The sequence below is a fragment of the Myotis daubentonii genome, chromosome 3 (genome assembly GCF_963259705.1).
Source record: "Myotis daubentonii chromosome 3, mMyoDau2.1, whole genome shotgun sequence".
NCBI lineage: Eukaryota > Metazoa > Chordata > Mammalia > Chiroptera > Vespertilionidae > Myotis > Myotis daubentonii.
The window spans coordinates 54161152-54178015 of NC_081842.1; the positions used below are offsets into that span (position 1 = coordinate 54161152).

The window sequence follows — 16864 nt, forward strand, 5'->3', positions numbered from 1 at the left end:
GAGGAGAGGTGTGTGTAATGGGGAAGAATCAGTCAATAAAAAAGCAATATTGAAAAAAAAATACAACTAAAAGACAAAACGGACATCATCCAGAACCACAGGAAGGCTGGCTGAGTGGAAATTCTACAACTAGAAGGAAAGAGAAAAGCACACTGAGACCCAGAGGAGGTGCGGAAGTGCAGAGGTATGGAGGCGCACACAGCAAGGGCTGGCAACTGAGGACGCGGCTGTCTTTTTGAATCAGGAGGGAGTCACAAGCCCCTGACTGCTCTGAACTCCAGTTCCGCGAAGTCTCTGGGGACCCAGACTCATACGGGGAGAAACTGGACTGTCTGGCAGTGGGCAGAACTCGGAACTCGAGGGCAGCTTTCCCTCAGAGGTGCTTGCAGCAATTACTGGGATACTGAGATGCGGGGCCCCTTAGGGCAGGGCTGAGGATCAGCCATAGCTGCTTGCTCTGCCCTGTTGATTCCCTGAGACCCCGCCCCACCCAAGTTGCAGCAGACGCTTTTGCATATGAATGCCCTGGCCCTTTGCAATCTGAAAATTAACTAACAAATTGCAGCTGGGCCAGACAGACCCAGAACTTCCAAGAGAAGGCCCAAGGCCCCACAGCAGCTTGCATTGCTTCACAGCTGGGCCTCATCTGGGCACCTCCAAACCCCAAACAAGGAAGGGGAATCTGCAGATCCCTTCGTAGCTCCTGCTGGGTAACCTCAGGCAAAGGCTAAATTAGCACCTCCTTAGAGCCAAGAGCCAGTGTACCCAGTGGTCAGAGTGGGCCCATCCAGATTACAACTCCTCAGATCCATAAGGGATACACTCAGGGGGCAGACTCAGTGAGCACCAAAGCCCCACTGAAGCAAGTCTTACCCCATAAGGGTGTCTTCAGCACAGAAGTTCTCCCACTGCAGACACAGCTGATTCTCATAGCCAATTGGCCTGGAGGTCAATTCCTCCCAGTGATACCTACAATAATCAAGGCTTAACTACAACAAGACTGTTCACAAAGCCCACAAAGGGGTGCACCAAGAGTGTCCACCTCAGGTAATTGGAGAGGCTGAGCCACTGGGCCCTTTAGGACACCTAGCACACAAAGCCACTCTACCAACACGGAAGCATAAAAAATGCGGAGACAAAGAAACAGGTCACAAATGACAGAAATGGAGGAAAGCAAACGACTGGATATAGAGTTCAAAACCACGTTTATAAGGTTTTTCAAGAATTTTCTAGAAACTGCCGATAAATTTAGTGAGACCCTGGAGGATGTGAAAAAAGACCAACTAGAAATTAAGCATACATTGACTGAAATAAAGAATAATGTACAGAGATCCAACAGCAGACAAGAGGATCACAAGAATCAAGGCAAAGAGTTGAAATACGAAGAAGCAAAAAATACCCAACCAGAAAAGCAAAAAGAAAAAAGAATCCAAAAATATGAAGATAGTGTAAGGAGACTCTGGGACAACTTCAAACGCACCAACATCTGAATTATGGGGGTGCCAGAAGAAGAAAGAGAACAAGAGATTGAAACCTATTTGAAGAAATAATGACAGAAAACTTCCCCTACCTGGTGAAAGAAATAGATTTACAAGTCCAGGATGCACAGAGAACCCCAAACAAAAGGAATCCAAATAGGACCACACCAAGACACATCATAATTAAAATGCCAAGGGCAAAAGACAAAGAATCTTCAAAGCAGCAAGAGAAAAACAGTCTGTCACATACAAGGGAATACCCATACGACTGTCAGCTGGTTTCTCAACAGAAACTATGCAAGCCAGAAGGGAGTGGCAAGAAATATTCAAAGTGATGAATTGCAAGAACCTACAACCAAGATTACTTTACCCAGCAAAGCTATCATTTAGAATTGAAGGTCAGATACAGAACTTCACAGATAAGAAAAAGCTAAAGGAGTTCATCACCACTAAACCAGTATTATATGAAATGCTGAAAGGTATCCTTTAAGAAGAGGAAGAAGAAAAAGGTAAAGATAAAAATTATGAACAGCAAATACATATCTATCAACAAGTGAATCTAAAAATCAAGTGAATAAAAAATCTGATGAACAGAGTAAACTGGTGAATATAATAGAACCAGGGGCATAGAAAGGGAGTGGACTGACAATTCTTGGGGGGAAAGAGGTGTGGGGGTGCAGGAAGAGACTGGACAAAAATCGTGTACCTATGGATGAGGACAGTGGGAGGGGTAAGGGCAGAGGGTGGGGTGGGAATTGGGTGGAGGAGAGCTATGGGGGGGAAAAGAGGAACAACTGTAATCTGAACAATAAAGATTTAATTTAAAAAAAAAGAGAGAGAGAAGGTGATATTTGGCCCTGGCTGGTTTGGCTCAGTGGATAGAGCATGAGCCTGTGGACTGAAGGGTCCTAGGTTCGATTCCAGTCAAGGGCCTGGGTTATGGGCTTGATCCCCAGTAGGGAACGTGCAGAAGGCAGCCAATCAATGATTCTCTCTCACATTGATGTTTCTATCTCTCCTTCCCTCAACCTTCTTCTCTAGAATCAATAAAGATATGTTTAAAAAAAAAAAAGAAAGACAAACACAAACTCATTTTAAGTTAGGTCATATGCATGCCCTTTATCAATATCTGTTCTCAACACATGCATATTAAAAGCCACTTATTTTCTTCAAAGTAGCACTTCTCAAAACATTTTGGCCTCAAGACCCCTTTAGAACTCTTTAAAATATTTGAGAATCTCAAATAATTTTTGTTTATGTGGGTTACAACTGTCTATATTTATCACATGAGAAATTAAAACAAGTTAAATATTTATTTTATTAAAAATAAACCTATTACATGTTAATATAAATGACACTTTTATGAAAAATAATAAAACAAAATAAACTTGAGAAGAGTGGAATTATTTTACATTTCTGCAAATTTGGCTTAGTAGAAGACAGCTGAATGCTTATAATCTGCTTCTGCATTCAATTTATTGGATCATTAATTGTGGAATCTGAAACCATAGTAATAATGTTGTAGTATTACATTAAACCCATTGATTTCTCTTACAATCCAAATGAATCTTTTACTCCTGTATGAATTTTATAATAAGAGAAATTATTTGGAAAATATTGGTTCACTGAATTATGAATACATTCTATATATGTACATATTTCATTATATAATAAAAATAAAATCACATTAATATCACTATTGATATAATCAGAAAAATCTTAAGTATTGGGAAACTGTCCAACTCAACCAAGTAGATACAAGTTTTCTAAAGTTCTAATTTTCACTTGAAAGCTTAAATCACTTCATTCATTTTCAAGACAATGTCTGCCAAATACCCGTCAAAACAACCAGAGTTTGTGGGCCAGTTATTCTTTCAAATAAATATAGTTTTTCATGAAGGGATTGTTTAATTCAATCACATAAGTGGTTTTCTGCAAGGCAACCCATCATGTTTCATAGGTACCTTTTGATTACTTCCCAATTTGCTACATACTTTTCCTTGTCTCATTAAGTATACAGGAAGTTTTACCCACCACTGCTTTTGCACCATCAATGCAAATGTTAAAATAGTGTAAAAGGCAAAGAATGTGTTAGTATTACTATGAAAATGGGTTTTGACTCAACAGACCCCAAGGGTACCACAGACTACACTTTGAGAATGGCTGCTTTAAAGTGTACCCCAGCTCTATACGTCACCCTTATACCTCCAATTCTTTCCTTTCTTTTGTTTAATTTTTATTTATTGAAGGGAAAGAAGGGGAGAGGAGGGAGAGAGGGAGGGGGAGAGGGGGAGAGGAAGAGAGAAACATTGATTTGTTGTTCCACTTATATATGCATGCATTCATTGGTTGCTTCTTCTATGAGCCCTGACTGGGCATTAAACCTGCAACCTTGGTATTATCAGGACAACGCTCTGACCAACTAAGCTACCCAGCCAGGGCCCTAAAGAGTTTCCATGCATTCAGTTTTTGTTTACAGAAAGAAGTCAGAATTGGTTAAACGCACAGCTATCCATAACCTACAGACTGAGTACTAAACTCTTGCAGTTAAGGCCATTTACTACTGAATCAATCTGATCTCATTTGAATGTAACATGTTAATCCTATACTTCATGTTCCCCAAATATACCAAAGACCTACCTGGCCTAAATCATCTTTGTGAATATATTTCTCCATTCTCAAATTTTCTTCTTCCTTTTCTTTATCCAACCAAATCTTTCAATGCTCAGTAAAAATTATTTCCTATGTAAGGCCATTTCTGTCTATCTATACCTTGTAAAATAACCCCTTACATCCCCTGAATGCAAGCTGTACAGGAAAATAAATTCAGGGACTATTAAAGTTGGAAAATATTAGAATTGATTGGTCCATCTTCCTTATACATAAAGGAAGTGATGAACCAAAAAGTAAATTGTTTGCCTCAAGTCACACAAATCTAATTACTAACAAAACTAAGACTGGAATTCAAGTTTACTAACAAATCGTCCTTAATTATGTTAATACTAGAGGTCCGGTGCATGAAATTCATGCAGTGATGGGGGGCTGTCCCTCAGCCCTCCTGCACCTTCTCCAATTCAGGACCCCTCAGGGGATGTCCAACTGCTGGTTTAGGCAGGCTCCTAACCGCTCACCTGCCTGCCTGCCTGATCGCCCCTAACTGCCTCTGCCTGCCTGCCTGATTACCCCTAAACACCTCAGCCTGCCGGCCTCATCGCCTCTTATTGCTCCCCTGCAGCCTAATCGCCTCTAACTCCTCCCCTGCAGCCTGATCACCCCTAAACACTTTCCCCTGCCGGCCTGATCACCCCTAACCACTCTGCCTGCCTGCCTGATCGCCCCTAACCACCTCTGCCTCGGCCCTGCCACCGTGGCTTTGTCCGGAAGGATGTCTGGAAGGACATCTGGTCTATCTGGTCTAATTAGCATATTACCCTTTTATTAGTATAGATACTGCACTATCCTCTGACAATAAATTATAACTTTGCATCATTAATTATAACTTTAGGTGTCTTTCTTACCCAAAACTTCAAGCAATTTAAAGGCAGGCATTGCTCTAGCCAGTTAGCTTACTGGAAAGAGTGTCAGCCTGCAGGCTGAAGGGTTCCGGGTTTAATTCTGGTCAAGAGCACGTACCTCCGTTGCAGGCTTGATCCCTGGCCCTGGTCGGGGTGTGTGCGAAGGCAACCAATCAATTTGTCTCTCTCATATCGATTCTCTCCCTCTTCCTCCCTCTTCCACTCTCTCTAAAAATCAATGGAAATATATCCTTAGGTGAGAATTAATTACAAAAAAATAAAGGCAGGGATTGTACTACTATTGCTATTACTACTACTGCCACCACTGCTATACTATTTTACTATCTTCTATAATGTTTAACATAGATCCTTGCATGTACTAGACAATAATCTTTACTGATTTATGATACACACTCTGTGCCCAGATGAAATATTCTTCTTCTTTATTAACTCTCTTATCAAAGAGCACTTCACTAAGATAACATTATCCACTACCCTATATTAACAAAAATATTTTTGGAAAGATTTATAGCCTCCCCCTAACAACCAATTTATGGCCTTAATCTTCAATCCTGTTCCATAAAGCAGTGTGTTTTTTTGTATATTGCTTCTACTGTCAACTGCCTAAAAAGTGCCAAATGAGGATGTGATAAGGTTCTTTACTTATTACATTTAGCCAGAAACAATAGAGAAATGTAAAAACAATTCATGATAAAATATTGACTTACCTATATTTTGCTCCATTATTACTCAAAAATGTTTTATAAAAAAAGAACAAATAAGTAGTGCCTCTCTCCAAATTTGTTCAAATACTTTTTCCTTTTTCTACTCTTTAGTGAAAAACAAGTAGGCGAAACAAAAAGCATGCCCCAAACACACTGTACTCTTCTAACAGGCCCATTGTGTAACTGTGACTGACTCAAAGACAAACAATACCGCAACTGTCTATGGAAGGAGACCAGGGGAAGTTAAATACACAACAAAAATATAAAAAGGAGTGGTGTCTGGAACCAGTCAGTCCAACCAGTAGAAATTACTAAATTTATTATAATCCACTAGGATCAACTAGTACAAACCATGTACTATTAAAAAACATGATTTAAAAGCACAATTTAAAAATAAATAAATAAAAGCACAATTTCGCTTTATATTTTTACTTACATTTTATATAAACAAATAGGCCTGAATTTTCAATACCATATGAATATAATAATGCAACACTATTTGTTAAGACATCTAACAGTCTCTCAGTAAACTACAAGAGCCCCAACATCACTGGCCTTTATTCCTCCTTCTCCCCCCAAAAGCTTCAAATGCCTTTAATCACAAAAACATCAATAAAAACATGCCAACTCGAAAAAAGCAAACAAAACAAATTTTAAAAAAATTTTAATATCCCAAATCATCTTAGGTAGATAATATACACTGTGAAACAAAAGTTCACCAATCAGGATGAAAGGATTATTTTATTTGGTGGCAATACTCACAACATCAGGCCTATTATTAATAGCAAAGCCAAAAAGGCAAAGTAGGAAAGAGATATAGAAAACAAAATTGGGGCACTGGTAAAGAATAAAGAAAAAAAATGAAACTCAGATTCACACTCAAATAAATAAAGGACTGGATAACATCAAATCTTTAAAAACAATGGGTATTAAATTTTTTTTTAATGCATGGGTAAGCTAGTTAAGATGAAAGGATGTTTCCATAGAGCTCCCAAAGCAAAGTGAAACCTGGAATAAGAGAGCAAGCGATTTACTAATCCAGTTAGTCTTGAGGGATTTTTGACAAAACTCTGGAGACCATAAATTTCCACTGTGATGTCTCTCACAGAGGACATGTGAAAAATCAACCCAGTCTCCCTAAATTTAAAAATGTAACAGGAATCCTTCCCACATAAAGCTAGGACCTAAAAGGCTATAATAAATAGTAACAGTGAATCAGAAATAAATCCTTCTGGGCAGAAGGGAATCTCTGAGAAATTGCAAACAAAATACACATTTATGATCTGAATTCAGTCCATCTAAAAAAATCCCAAATTGGTTTAATTGAATCTGGTAGCACTCCCTGGTGAATGGTAGTATCAAATATAAATATATAGCCTACCTAGGAGAAAAGAACTTCAACACAGGCCTCAAATAATAACCAAAAATAAAATTCTAAGGAAAGAAAGACCTCATAGTGAGAATTCAGAAAATAAAAAAAGGTATCATGATAGATAACTAGCCAAAACAGACTGGTGATACAGATGTGCAATGATCTGACACAGAGGATATCTAAGAAACCCAGGGGAAACAGGCAGGAAAAAAGCAAATATGAAAAAAACAATACAGAACATTCAATAAGAAAAACATACCTCAAAATTAAGACCCAACATTTGAATTAAAAAGCAGCAAAGACTTAGTGGAAGAGAGAATTTGTGAAGTGGGAGATGTATCTGGAAAAGTATCTAGATTATGTAGGACAGAGAGACAAACAGAAAATCTGAAAGAGAAGATGAGTAGGTTGAATGACCTAAGAAACATCTATTTGGAGTTCCAGAAGGAGATGATAGAATAAATGAGAGAATGGTTCACCAGATAAATTAATAGCTGAAAATTGTCTAGAACTGATGAAATAAACTGAAGAAATCTAATGAATAAAAAGCAGGCTGTGTCCCCTGCCCAGAGGGGCTTGACATGGGTGGGGCCAGCTGGGTCTTGGTGTCACCCAATGGGGGTGGGGCTGGCAGGACACTTCTATTATAGAGAAAGGGCAATAGCAATATTAAAATATTTCCTCCAATTAATGCCCCCCCTTTTTTTAAAATTTTGTTTTATTGCTTAAAATATTACAAATAGTAGTACATATGTCTCCTTTTCCCCCCCTTGACGTTCCCTCAGCTAATTCCCTTTTAATGTGCACAAATTTCATGCATCAGGCCACTAGTAATGTCATAAAAAACTACGAAGTTCCTAGGACAGAAGTTCCAAACTCACTCTCAGCAATTATTTCACAGTGCTCCAAACCAACAGAAATTACTAACAGTTTCATTTATTTAGTAGTTAGGTCCAAACAACTTCATTAGTATTCATTCATGTCCTAAACACTTAGTAACTATTTTAAAAAGCAATACACATAAGTTGAAAAAAAATATTTTTATTTCTTAATCACTTATACATGAGAAATATTCACCTGATGGGCAATGTTTTCTAATACCATATATTCCTAATAATGCAAAGATACTGCACAGCCTCTGAAACCCCAGACCCTGCCCAGTCTTACATTTTGTTCCACACTGATTTTCATACTTTTCATCTCAGATGAAAAGTAGACATTATCAAATGTATCACAACCTAATGTTGAAACTGGAACTTCCTAAGAGCTACAAGTTCAAACTATGTCCAACAGATGTTCATCACTATTTCCCTCTAAAATTTAAAATATCCTGTGGTCCTCTGAGCTCACAGGGGCACCCCAAAGTGCCTTGGAACAGTTTGAGATCCATGGACCTAGGACCTTTATAAAGGGGAAAATGTATTGAAAGACAGACATTAAGAAGATCTAAGTAAATGGGAATACTAATGTTCATAAATTTAAAGACTCAAAATTGTACAGATGACAAATTTCCTCAAACTAATCTGTATATTCGAATGGAATCCTAATCAAGTCCCAGAAGTCTTTAGTGAAAAATTGGACAGCTAATTATAAAATTATACAAAGAGCAAAGGCCTAGGAATAGCAAAGACATTCCTGAAGAATAATGTGAATAGGCTCTAACACAAAAACTTTTTATTAAAGAAGTTGGATCCTATACCAGATACCACACCACTTACACATCTTTTCTGATCCTCTTAGCTTCATTTGTCTCTTGTTCAAGCTGCTACTCCAGCTACCAGCTCTATATTGGGTGTAGCCAACTTTTACTTATTAGTATCATCATTTTTAATGGTAGCAATATGGATTATTAAGCTGTGCTTTAGTACAGGTGCTGGGGCTTGCCCGTGATACTTTTCTTTTTTAAAATATGTTTTTATTTATTTCAGAGAGAGAAAGGGAGGGGGAGAGAGAGTTAAAAACTTCAATGATAAGAGAGAACCATCAATCGGCTGTCTTCTGCAAGCTCCCCACCAGGGATAGTCTGCAATCCAGGCATGTGCCTTGAACCGGGAATTGAACCAGTGACCTCCTTAACGTACAAAGCCCAGATGTACAAAGCCAGTTCTTTTTTGAGCAATGACACCAGGAAACTGATAGCTAAGTGGATGTTGTGCACAAGCTCATCATCTGTCATCTTCACATGGCAAATAGCTACTGCCCTACACAACTTCTTCTCTTCATCTGGAACTTGTGAATTTCACTTCATCGACTTTGGCCACCATGCTCTTATTGTGGGTCAGCAAGGAAGGGAACTTGACAGCCTTATTTCAGGTCTGGGCCCAGGATTCTGATTGATTAGAGACTATGAAGCCAAAAAGGCACCATACTTCTTGACCAATTTCCTTTTCTTGTCGAATTTCTTCAGCGCCTCAGTGTCTACATGGGGGATATGCATGGCCTGGGCCTCGTCACAGTTCTCAGAACAGATACTGAGAACTTGGGGCAGGAGTGGACTTAAGCCTGAAAGTGACTGAGAAGTATTTGTCCTTCTAACGGTCATAGTTCTTCAGGCTGATCTGCAGCTCTTGCACTGGTCCTGTGCAGGACTTCCTGCACTGGCTCATAGAGGGTCTTTCAGGAGACTTTGCTGCACATGATTCCTCATGCCGCCAAAAAACAGAAAAGGGCGGGTGTGGCCAACTCTTAAATGCAGGCACAATACAACAACACCTCACTTCATGCCTGAGCTGTACCTGCCATGGGCTACTGTGGCACCCACGCATGCAATCTAGTAGTACAGGAGAGTTAACTCTGACCAACGGTGATGGATCTCAACTTACCAAATAGGTCCTTTTCTCATCCTGTACTAGATGATACTGTGACTGACTTTCTATAACTTCCTAGGGGGAAATACAATAATACTTACTGAGCAAGCAGTTACACTTCCATATTGGCTACGACTCATTCTGTGCTTCTCCCCTTTCTCACACTTCTGCTCCCTGGGAATGTACTTTCTATGTAAACACACATAAGCCTTTTCCATCAAGCTCCACCTTCTGGAGAATCCAGATGAAGGAAGGTCCTTACTTTACATCATATCAAAAAAATTTTTTTTCAGATGAATTAAAGATTTAACGTGAAAGGCAATTCTAACATTTAGAAAATTATATAGGAGAATATATTTACATAGGAAAACATCTTTAAGACATAGCACTCTATAAAGGAAAAGATTGATAAATATGACACATTCTACACCATAAAACAGACAAGTCACAAAACAGGAACTCTGCAACAAAAGGTAACTGCAACAAAAATATCCAAAATATATAAAGAATTCCTATAAAGAAATGAGCAAAACAACAAACAACCTAATAAATAACAAGCAAATGGCACAAACTTTCACTTCATAGATTACAGTGACTAAATACATGAAAACATGCCAAATCTCATAAGAAAAAGTGAAAATGTAAATCAAGGCCATTAACAAGGCCTACTACCTTCTATATTGGCAAAAATTAAGAAGGCTGACCAAAATTAAGTGTTAGCAAGAATGTAGAGCAAAGAGATTCTTAAACACTGCTAGAAGAGTAAATTGCTACAACTACTTCAGAAAACAATTTGCTATCAGCTTGTAAAGTTGATCATCTGTCTGTATATTCTGCAACTCAGCAATTTTACTCCTGGATATAAATCCAAAAAACTTTGCACATGTGAAAATTATAATATTCATAGTAGTGCTTGTCATAACAGCAAATGACTGAAAACAACTCCATATTAGGCCAATTATGCTTTGGTAACAAACATGTCCCCAAACCTCAATGGTTTAACATAGGTGTGGGGAATGTTCAGCCCGTGGGCCATATTAAGGCCTGCGAAATCATTTGGTCTGGCATTAGGGGTGAGTTAATTAAATGTTTGACCAAATATAGCAGGCTAGTTTTTAAGTTGATAATTTTGTATGGCCCTCAAATGATGTTATAATGGCCCTTGGCAGAAAAACAGTTCCCCACCACTGGCTTAATACAACAAAGGTTTTACCTGTAGTGGATACTAAGTTTGAGGAACTTCTCTCTTCTCCTTAAGGAGATTTAGGGATCTAGGCTGCTGCCCTCTTAAAGCTCTACACTCTTAACAAGTCACCACCAAGATGGAAAAGACTGAGGGAGCATGCGGCTCTTGACTGTCTGTCTACAGGCGGCATGCCTTACTTCCCTCGTAGTTCAACAGTCTGGTACATACATGGAAGGCAACTGTTGAATGAATGCATTAGCACAGATCACTTCAACCACTTCAAGATGATTTGTGAAAAAGCATGGCTATGACTTGATAAGTAACAGAAAGCACAGTTTCCACGGATAAAATATGAGGTAAGAATAGTCCATGAACTATCTATAGGTCACAAAGAGCAAGCAGGCTTCACCTCACAGAACTATTCTGAATGATCCAGAGTAGCTGGCTGCCACATCATCCTCTATGCTGTAATGAGAAGAATCCAGAGGCTGCATTCCACTTACAGGAGAGTATGAAATCAAATAATCAGGCAGAGACAAAGAGGCAAAACAAACAAAACAAAACAAAAACAACAAAACCTACCTCTCGTCACTTAAGAAAAAAATATGTGTTTTTATTTATTTTTTTTTTAAATATATTTTATTGATTTTCTTTTTTTACAGAGAGGAAGGGAGAGGGATAGAGAGCCAGAAACATCAACGAGAGAGAAACATCGATCAGCCGCCTCCTGCACGCCCCCCCCCCCCCCCCGACTGGGGATGTGCCCGCAACCAAGGCACATGCCCCAGACCGGAATCGAACCTGGGACCCTCCAGTCCGCAGGCTGACACTCCATCCATTGAGCCAAACCGACCAGGGATATATATGTGTTTTTAAAGTAAGAAAATTTTTAAGAATATTTCTAAACAGTATCAAATTGCAGATAGAGGTTTTAAAAAAAGTGAACACAAGTTTCCCTTTATTCCTACCACCTTCTCCTTTAATCCCAACTAGGTTAAACTGCTAATAACTGCAATTTTATGTTATTAACATTTGCACTCCTAGCACACAGTACAGAACGTGATACACGTGTGCTCAATAAATGCTCACTAAAATGAACTGAGACTAGCGTGTAAATAAAGTTATAGAAACAGACATCACCAGGGAATATGCATTAAAAGATAACTTAAAAGAAGACATGGATCTTCATCAAATTTTCATAATTACATCAGTGATGTGGAAAAAAAAATCATAGTACCAGATTAAGATATTTTGGGGAAATGAAGTGCCATCATGCAGACAGGCCAACCCTGAATGAGAATGTACTCTTAATGTTCAAATTATCTGTTTTCTTTACAATTTTTTGCTTATAAATACACCATTCTGTAAAATGTGCTATCTGATATGGGTGGCCATCCTAGCCACATACAGCTACTTAAATTTAAATTAATTAAAATTAAATAAAAATAAAATTTTATTTCTTATTCGCACCATAAACCTTTCTATACAACTGCTCATACACAGTCAGAGGAAGAGTGGTTATTTTAAGTCAAAGACTGAACCTAAAAGGTTTAGAAACTAAACTTATACTCAAGTTTTCATTTTCCCCTTAAGTTTGTCTAAAATAGGAGAGCAAACAAGTGACTTCTGTACAACTTGGTTAAAAGACTGACAAGTCAAAAGGTACTAGTCTGAATTTAGTAGTAGTATAGGATATTTCTCTGAAAAGTAGTGTAACATTATATATATTCTAATCATTTATGCAAACCCAGTTGTACGCTAACACTCAAGAACTTTGTTTTCATCCTCTAGAATTACTGTCCATTTTTAAAGCATAAACTCCAATAAAACAGTGCTATGGTGTGATAAAGTCTTTCTCTTTCATGAGGATCCTGTAGTCTTTTGATATCTGGGGGAAGACTAGTCCCTACACCTCAACAAGGGCAAGATTCAGCCTGCAATTTTGTTTCCCAGATGAAGTCTGCTAGAACCCTGCTACTAAGAGGGTTCATTCATATTTTTCATATGAAAATTTGTATGAAAAATATCTGAGCAAAGGAGAGAAAAGCATGATGGACTTCTTAAGATACAACATTCTATCAGTGTGATTACAACAGAAAACCCTTCCCAATGGTTATTTAAAGGTTCCCAAAGCAATGTCTAGTGATTATCTACTTGACAAACTTCTTAAAGAAGTTATGTAAATAAATTTCATAGAAACACCAAAGAAAGTAAGTTCCAAAATGCAGTTTATATTATTTAGCATTATTACAACTCAGCCAATTTTTTCTGTAAAAAAACAAACAAAAGCAGCAGCAAGCACCATCATAAAAAGCTTTCCCTCCCTACTACATCCACTACCTAGTAACGTTTTGTTAAACAATTAACACTGGTTCTCTTTATGGGTAATAAAAAGTGAGTGCCTTTTCCTTGTTTCTAGAATATAAACAATAGACAAAAAGATTTATATTCTAATTTTAATAAAATAAGCATGTACTGTTTTTGTAAGGAGGAAAAGCAGTTGTCATCTCGTTAAAAAGAAACTTACTCATCTTACAAGAACTCTTTCAAATAGCACTTCTTCTTAACGGTCATAACCTGATATGATCTCTATTTCTCTGAGCTCCTACAGCACTAACACCATTCCCATGCTGGTTATTGATTTAGTGGCTCTCAATTCCAAATTCATCCTTTTTGCCTACCCTGAGAATGGATCTGGGACCTATAGGTATTTTTCCTTTTCCAGCTGGCACCATGTTAAACTTTATCAGTAGAGGGCGCAGGAGAGACACTGCAGAAGTTTTGCTTCCACAGTGTGCTAGCTCACCAGGCTCCTCCAGCTCCAGGCTTCTACAGTGACTTCCCCACACTCTCTTTGTGGGAGGTTCTGCAGCACAGTTTTGCGGAACAGCTCCCCCTGGAACCCTACAGAGCAGATGTCAGCACGGGTGCACCAACACATCATCACAATGACCTCGTCATTTAGTGACCCACAGCTACACTCTCTCCAACAAGGTCTGGGTCCCAGCTACAGGGAGGATGGCTCTTCCCTGTGTGCTCTATCTACCTCAGCCCTGTGATAGCAGCGGCTTCTATTTCTGCTACGCTTATGTTCTAAGGGTTTTATTTACTTACTAGAGGCCCGGTGCACAAATATTTGTGCACTTGGGCGGGAGGGGTCCCTCAGCCCAGCCTGTGCCCATTTGTAGTCCAGGACCCCTTGGGGGATGTCCACCTGTCGACTTAGGCCCACTCCCCAGGGGATCAGGCCTAAGCTTGCAGTCAGACATCCTTCTGGCAGCCAAGGAGCCCTCAGGGGATGTCCAACTAAAGGCTTAGGCCCCCAAGGTATTGGGTCTAAACTGTTAGTTGGACATCCTTAGTGCTGCCACGGAGGCGGGAGAGGCTCCTGCCACCACCACTGCGCTGGCCAGCCATGAGCCAGCTTTTGGCTGAGTGGCACTCCCATATGGAAGTGCACTGACCACCAGGGGGCAGCTCCTGCATTGAGCATCTGCCCCCTGGTGGCCAGTGCACATCATAGCAACCGGTCATTCAGCCATTCAGTCAATGTGCATATTAGCCTTTTATTATTACTATATAGGATGTCACTATTTCCCCCCTTTTGCCCCCTCTACCCAGCTCTTGCCCCCCACTTCTCTCTGGCCATCACCATACTGTTGTCTGTGTCCATGGGTTGTGCATATATTTTCTTTGGCTAATCCCTTCTTTAAATTCACTTCTTTAAATTTTTATTTTCCGATAAGTGCTTATAACTGCACTATTATATATTTTCTATTATATCATTTAGAATTAAGATATGTTTTAATTGAACCCTTGTAAATTTAGCACAATGTAATAAATTATGCTAGAAGCAATTAGGAGATTTTTCATGTAATGCAGATACATTTGAATTAATATTTTATTAATTTTTAATTTTAATATTTTAATTTGAAATAATCTCATACATGTAAAAAAAACTATAAAATACTACAGCATATTATATGTACCCTTCACCCAATGTCTTAGCTGTTAATAATTTAAACATAACCATTAACAACTAACAAAATTTGGAATATATTTTTCTTATAATCTCTTTAATGTTACTTAATCCATTTACTTTGTTTTTGTTAATCTTCACTCAAGGATATTTTTCCATTGAATTTTAGAGAGACTGAAGGGAAAGGGAGAGACACATTGATTGGTTGCCTCCTGCACATGCTCTGGGGATCAAGCCAGCAACTGAGGTACATGCCCTTGACTAGAATTGAACCTGGGACCCTTCGGTCCACGGGCTAATGCTCTATCCACTGAGCAAAACAGGCTGCAGCTTAATTCATTTACTTTTAATCTATATGTGTCTTTATATTTAAAGTGGGTTTTGTTTTTGATTCACCATCATAATCTGTCTTTTAATTGGTGCATTTATGTCACTGACTTTCAGAGGGCTTACTGATAGAGTTACTGCCATATCAGGCGGCTTCTGGGGCCGGCCTGTAGCCTGTGATCGGATCCAATCATGGGCAGCAGGCAGGGGGCTTTTGGGGCTTCTGGGGCCTGTGGCCCAGGATGGATCCGATGGGGTGGGGGTGGGGGGCAGGCAGGCAGGGGGCTTTTGGGGCTTCTGGCGCCGGCCTGCAGCCTGTGATCGGATCCAATCATGGGCAGCAGGCAGGCAGCTTCTGGGGCCGGCCTGCAGCCCGGGATGGATCCAATCATGGGGTAGGGGGGGACAGGTAGGGGGCTTCTGGGGCCGGCCTGAGGCCCGGGATGGATCAAATCATGGGGTAGGGGGGGGGGGGACAGGTAGGGGGCTTCTGGGGCCGGTCTGCGGCCCGGGATTGGATCCAATCACTGGGGATAATTCTTTCCATGTACAAATTCCTGTTTGGTTTCTTTCCTGATCAGACCCAGAGTGATACAGTCCCATCCATTAATATGACACATACTTCCTTGAACTTCAGTCAGCTGGATTCTAACTTTACTTCTCTTTCTATAAGAAACACTTTTCATACTTCTCTGTATCCATCTGACAGAGACATAATGCTGTTAATACAGAGGTACCAACAAATGTTTAAAGTCCAGGGGTCCGCAAACTACGGCCCGCGGGCCACATGCAAATACAAATATTGTATTTGTTCCCGTTTTGCTTTTTTACTTCAAAATAAGATGTGCAGTGTGCATAGGAATTTGTTCATAGTTTTTTTTAAAACTATAGTCTGGCCCTCCAACGGTCTGAGGGACAGTGAACTGGCCCCCTGTTTAAAAAGTTTGAGGACCCCTGCACTAGATTATAAGATTTCAAAGTCAAGACCAGCCTGCACGCTTAGACCTCCTAGACCTTGTAAGTCAAGAGATAATGAACTGCTCATGCTCACAGACTGTTCAAAGCTACAGGGTCAGAATGGGGCTGAGCATGAATGATGCTTATTTTTGCCTAAATGTGAACAGTAAGATAAGAAATTATGCTCAAAACAAGGACTTACAGCCAGGCGACAAGTTATTTATTTACAAACAAATAATTATGTTGGAGTTTCAGAGTAACATGGTTGAAAGTATATATAAGAAACTTTTTGGCAAGTCTCTACTCTGTGCTTCTAAAAACCTAGCCGAAAGCCCCCTTCAACAAGAACCATATCATCAACACTCATTTTACCTCCCATGAGGAAAACTGGGAGAGGTTCAAGTTGGCCTCAAGCCCAATTTGACTTGTTCATGTCACTCAAATGTACCCCCTCCAACTTATCCCAATAAAATGTAACTAGCTTGTGTAAGATCTGTATAAAGTAGTATTTGTTGCCT

General features: G+C 39.4%; 1 protein-coding gene and 1 pseudogene across 1 annotated transcript in view; both read right to left on the reverse strand.

The window, feature by feature from the left end:
* PAK2 (p21 (RAC1) activated kinase 2) overlaps positions 1–16864 on the reverse strand; it is a 111648-nt gene that overhangs the window by 74748 nt on the left and 20036 nt on the right. The gene's annotated exons all lie outside the window — the stretch shown is intronic.
* Positions 7937–11138, reverse strand: LOC132229256 (large ribosomal subunit protein uL1-like; annotated as a pseudogene).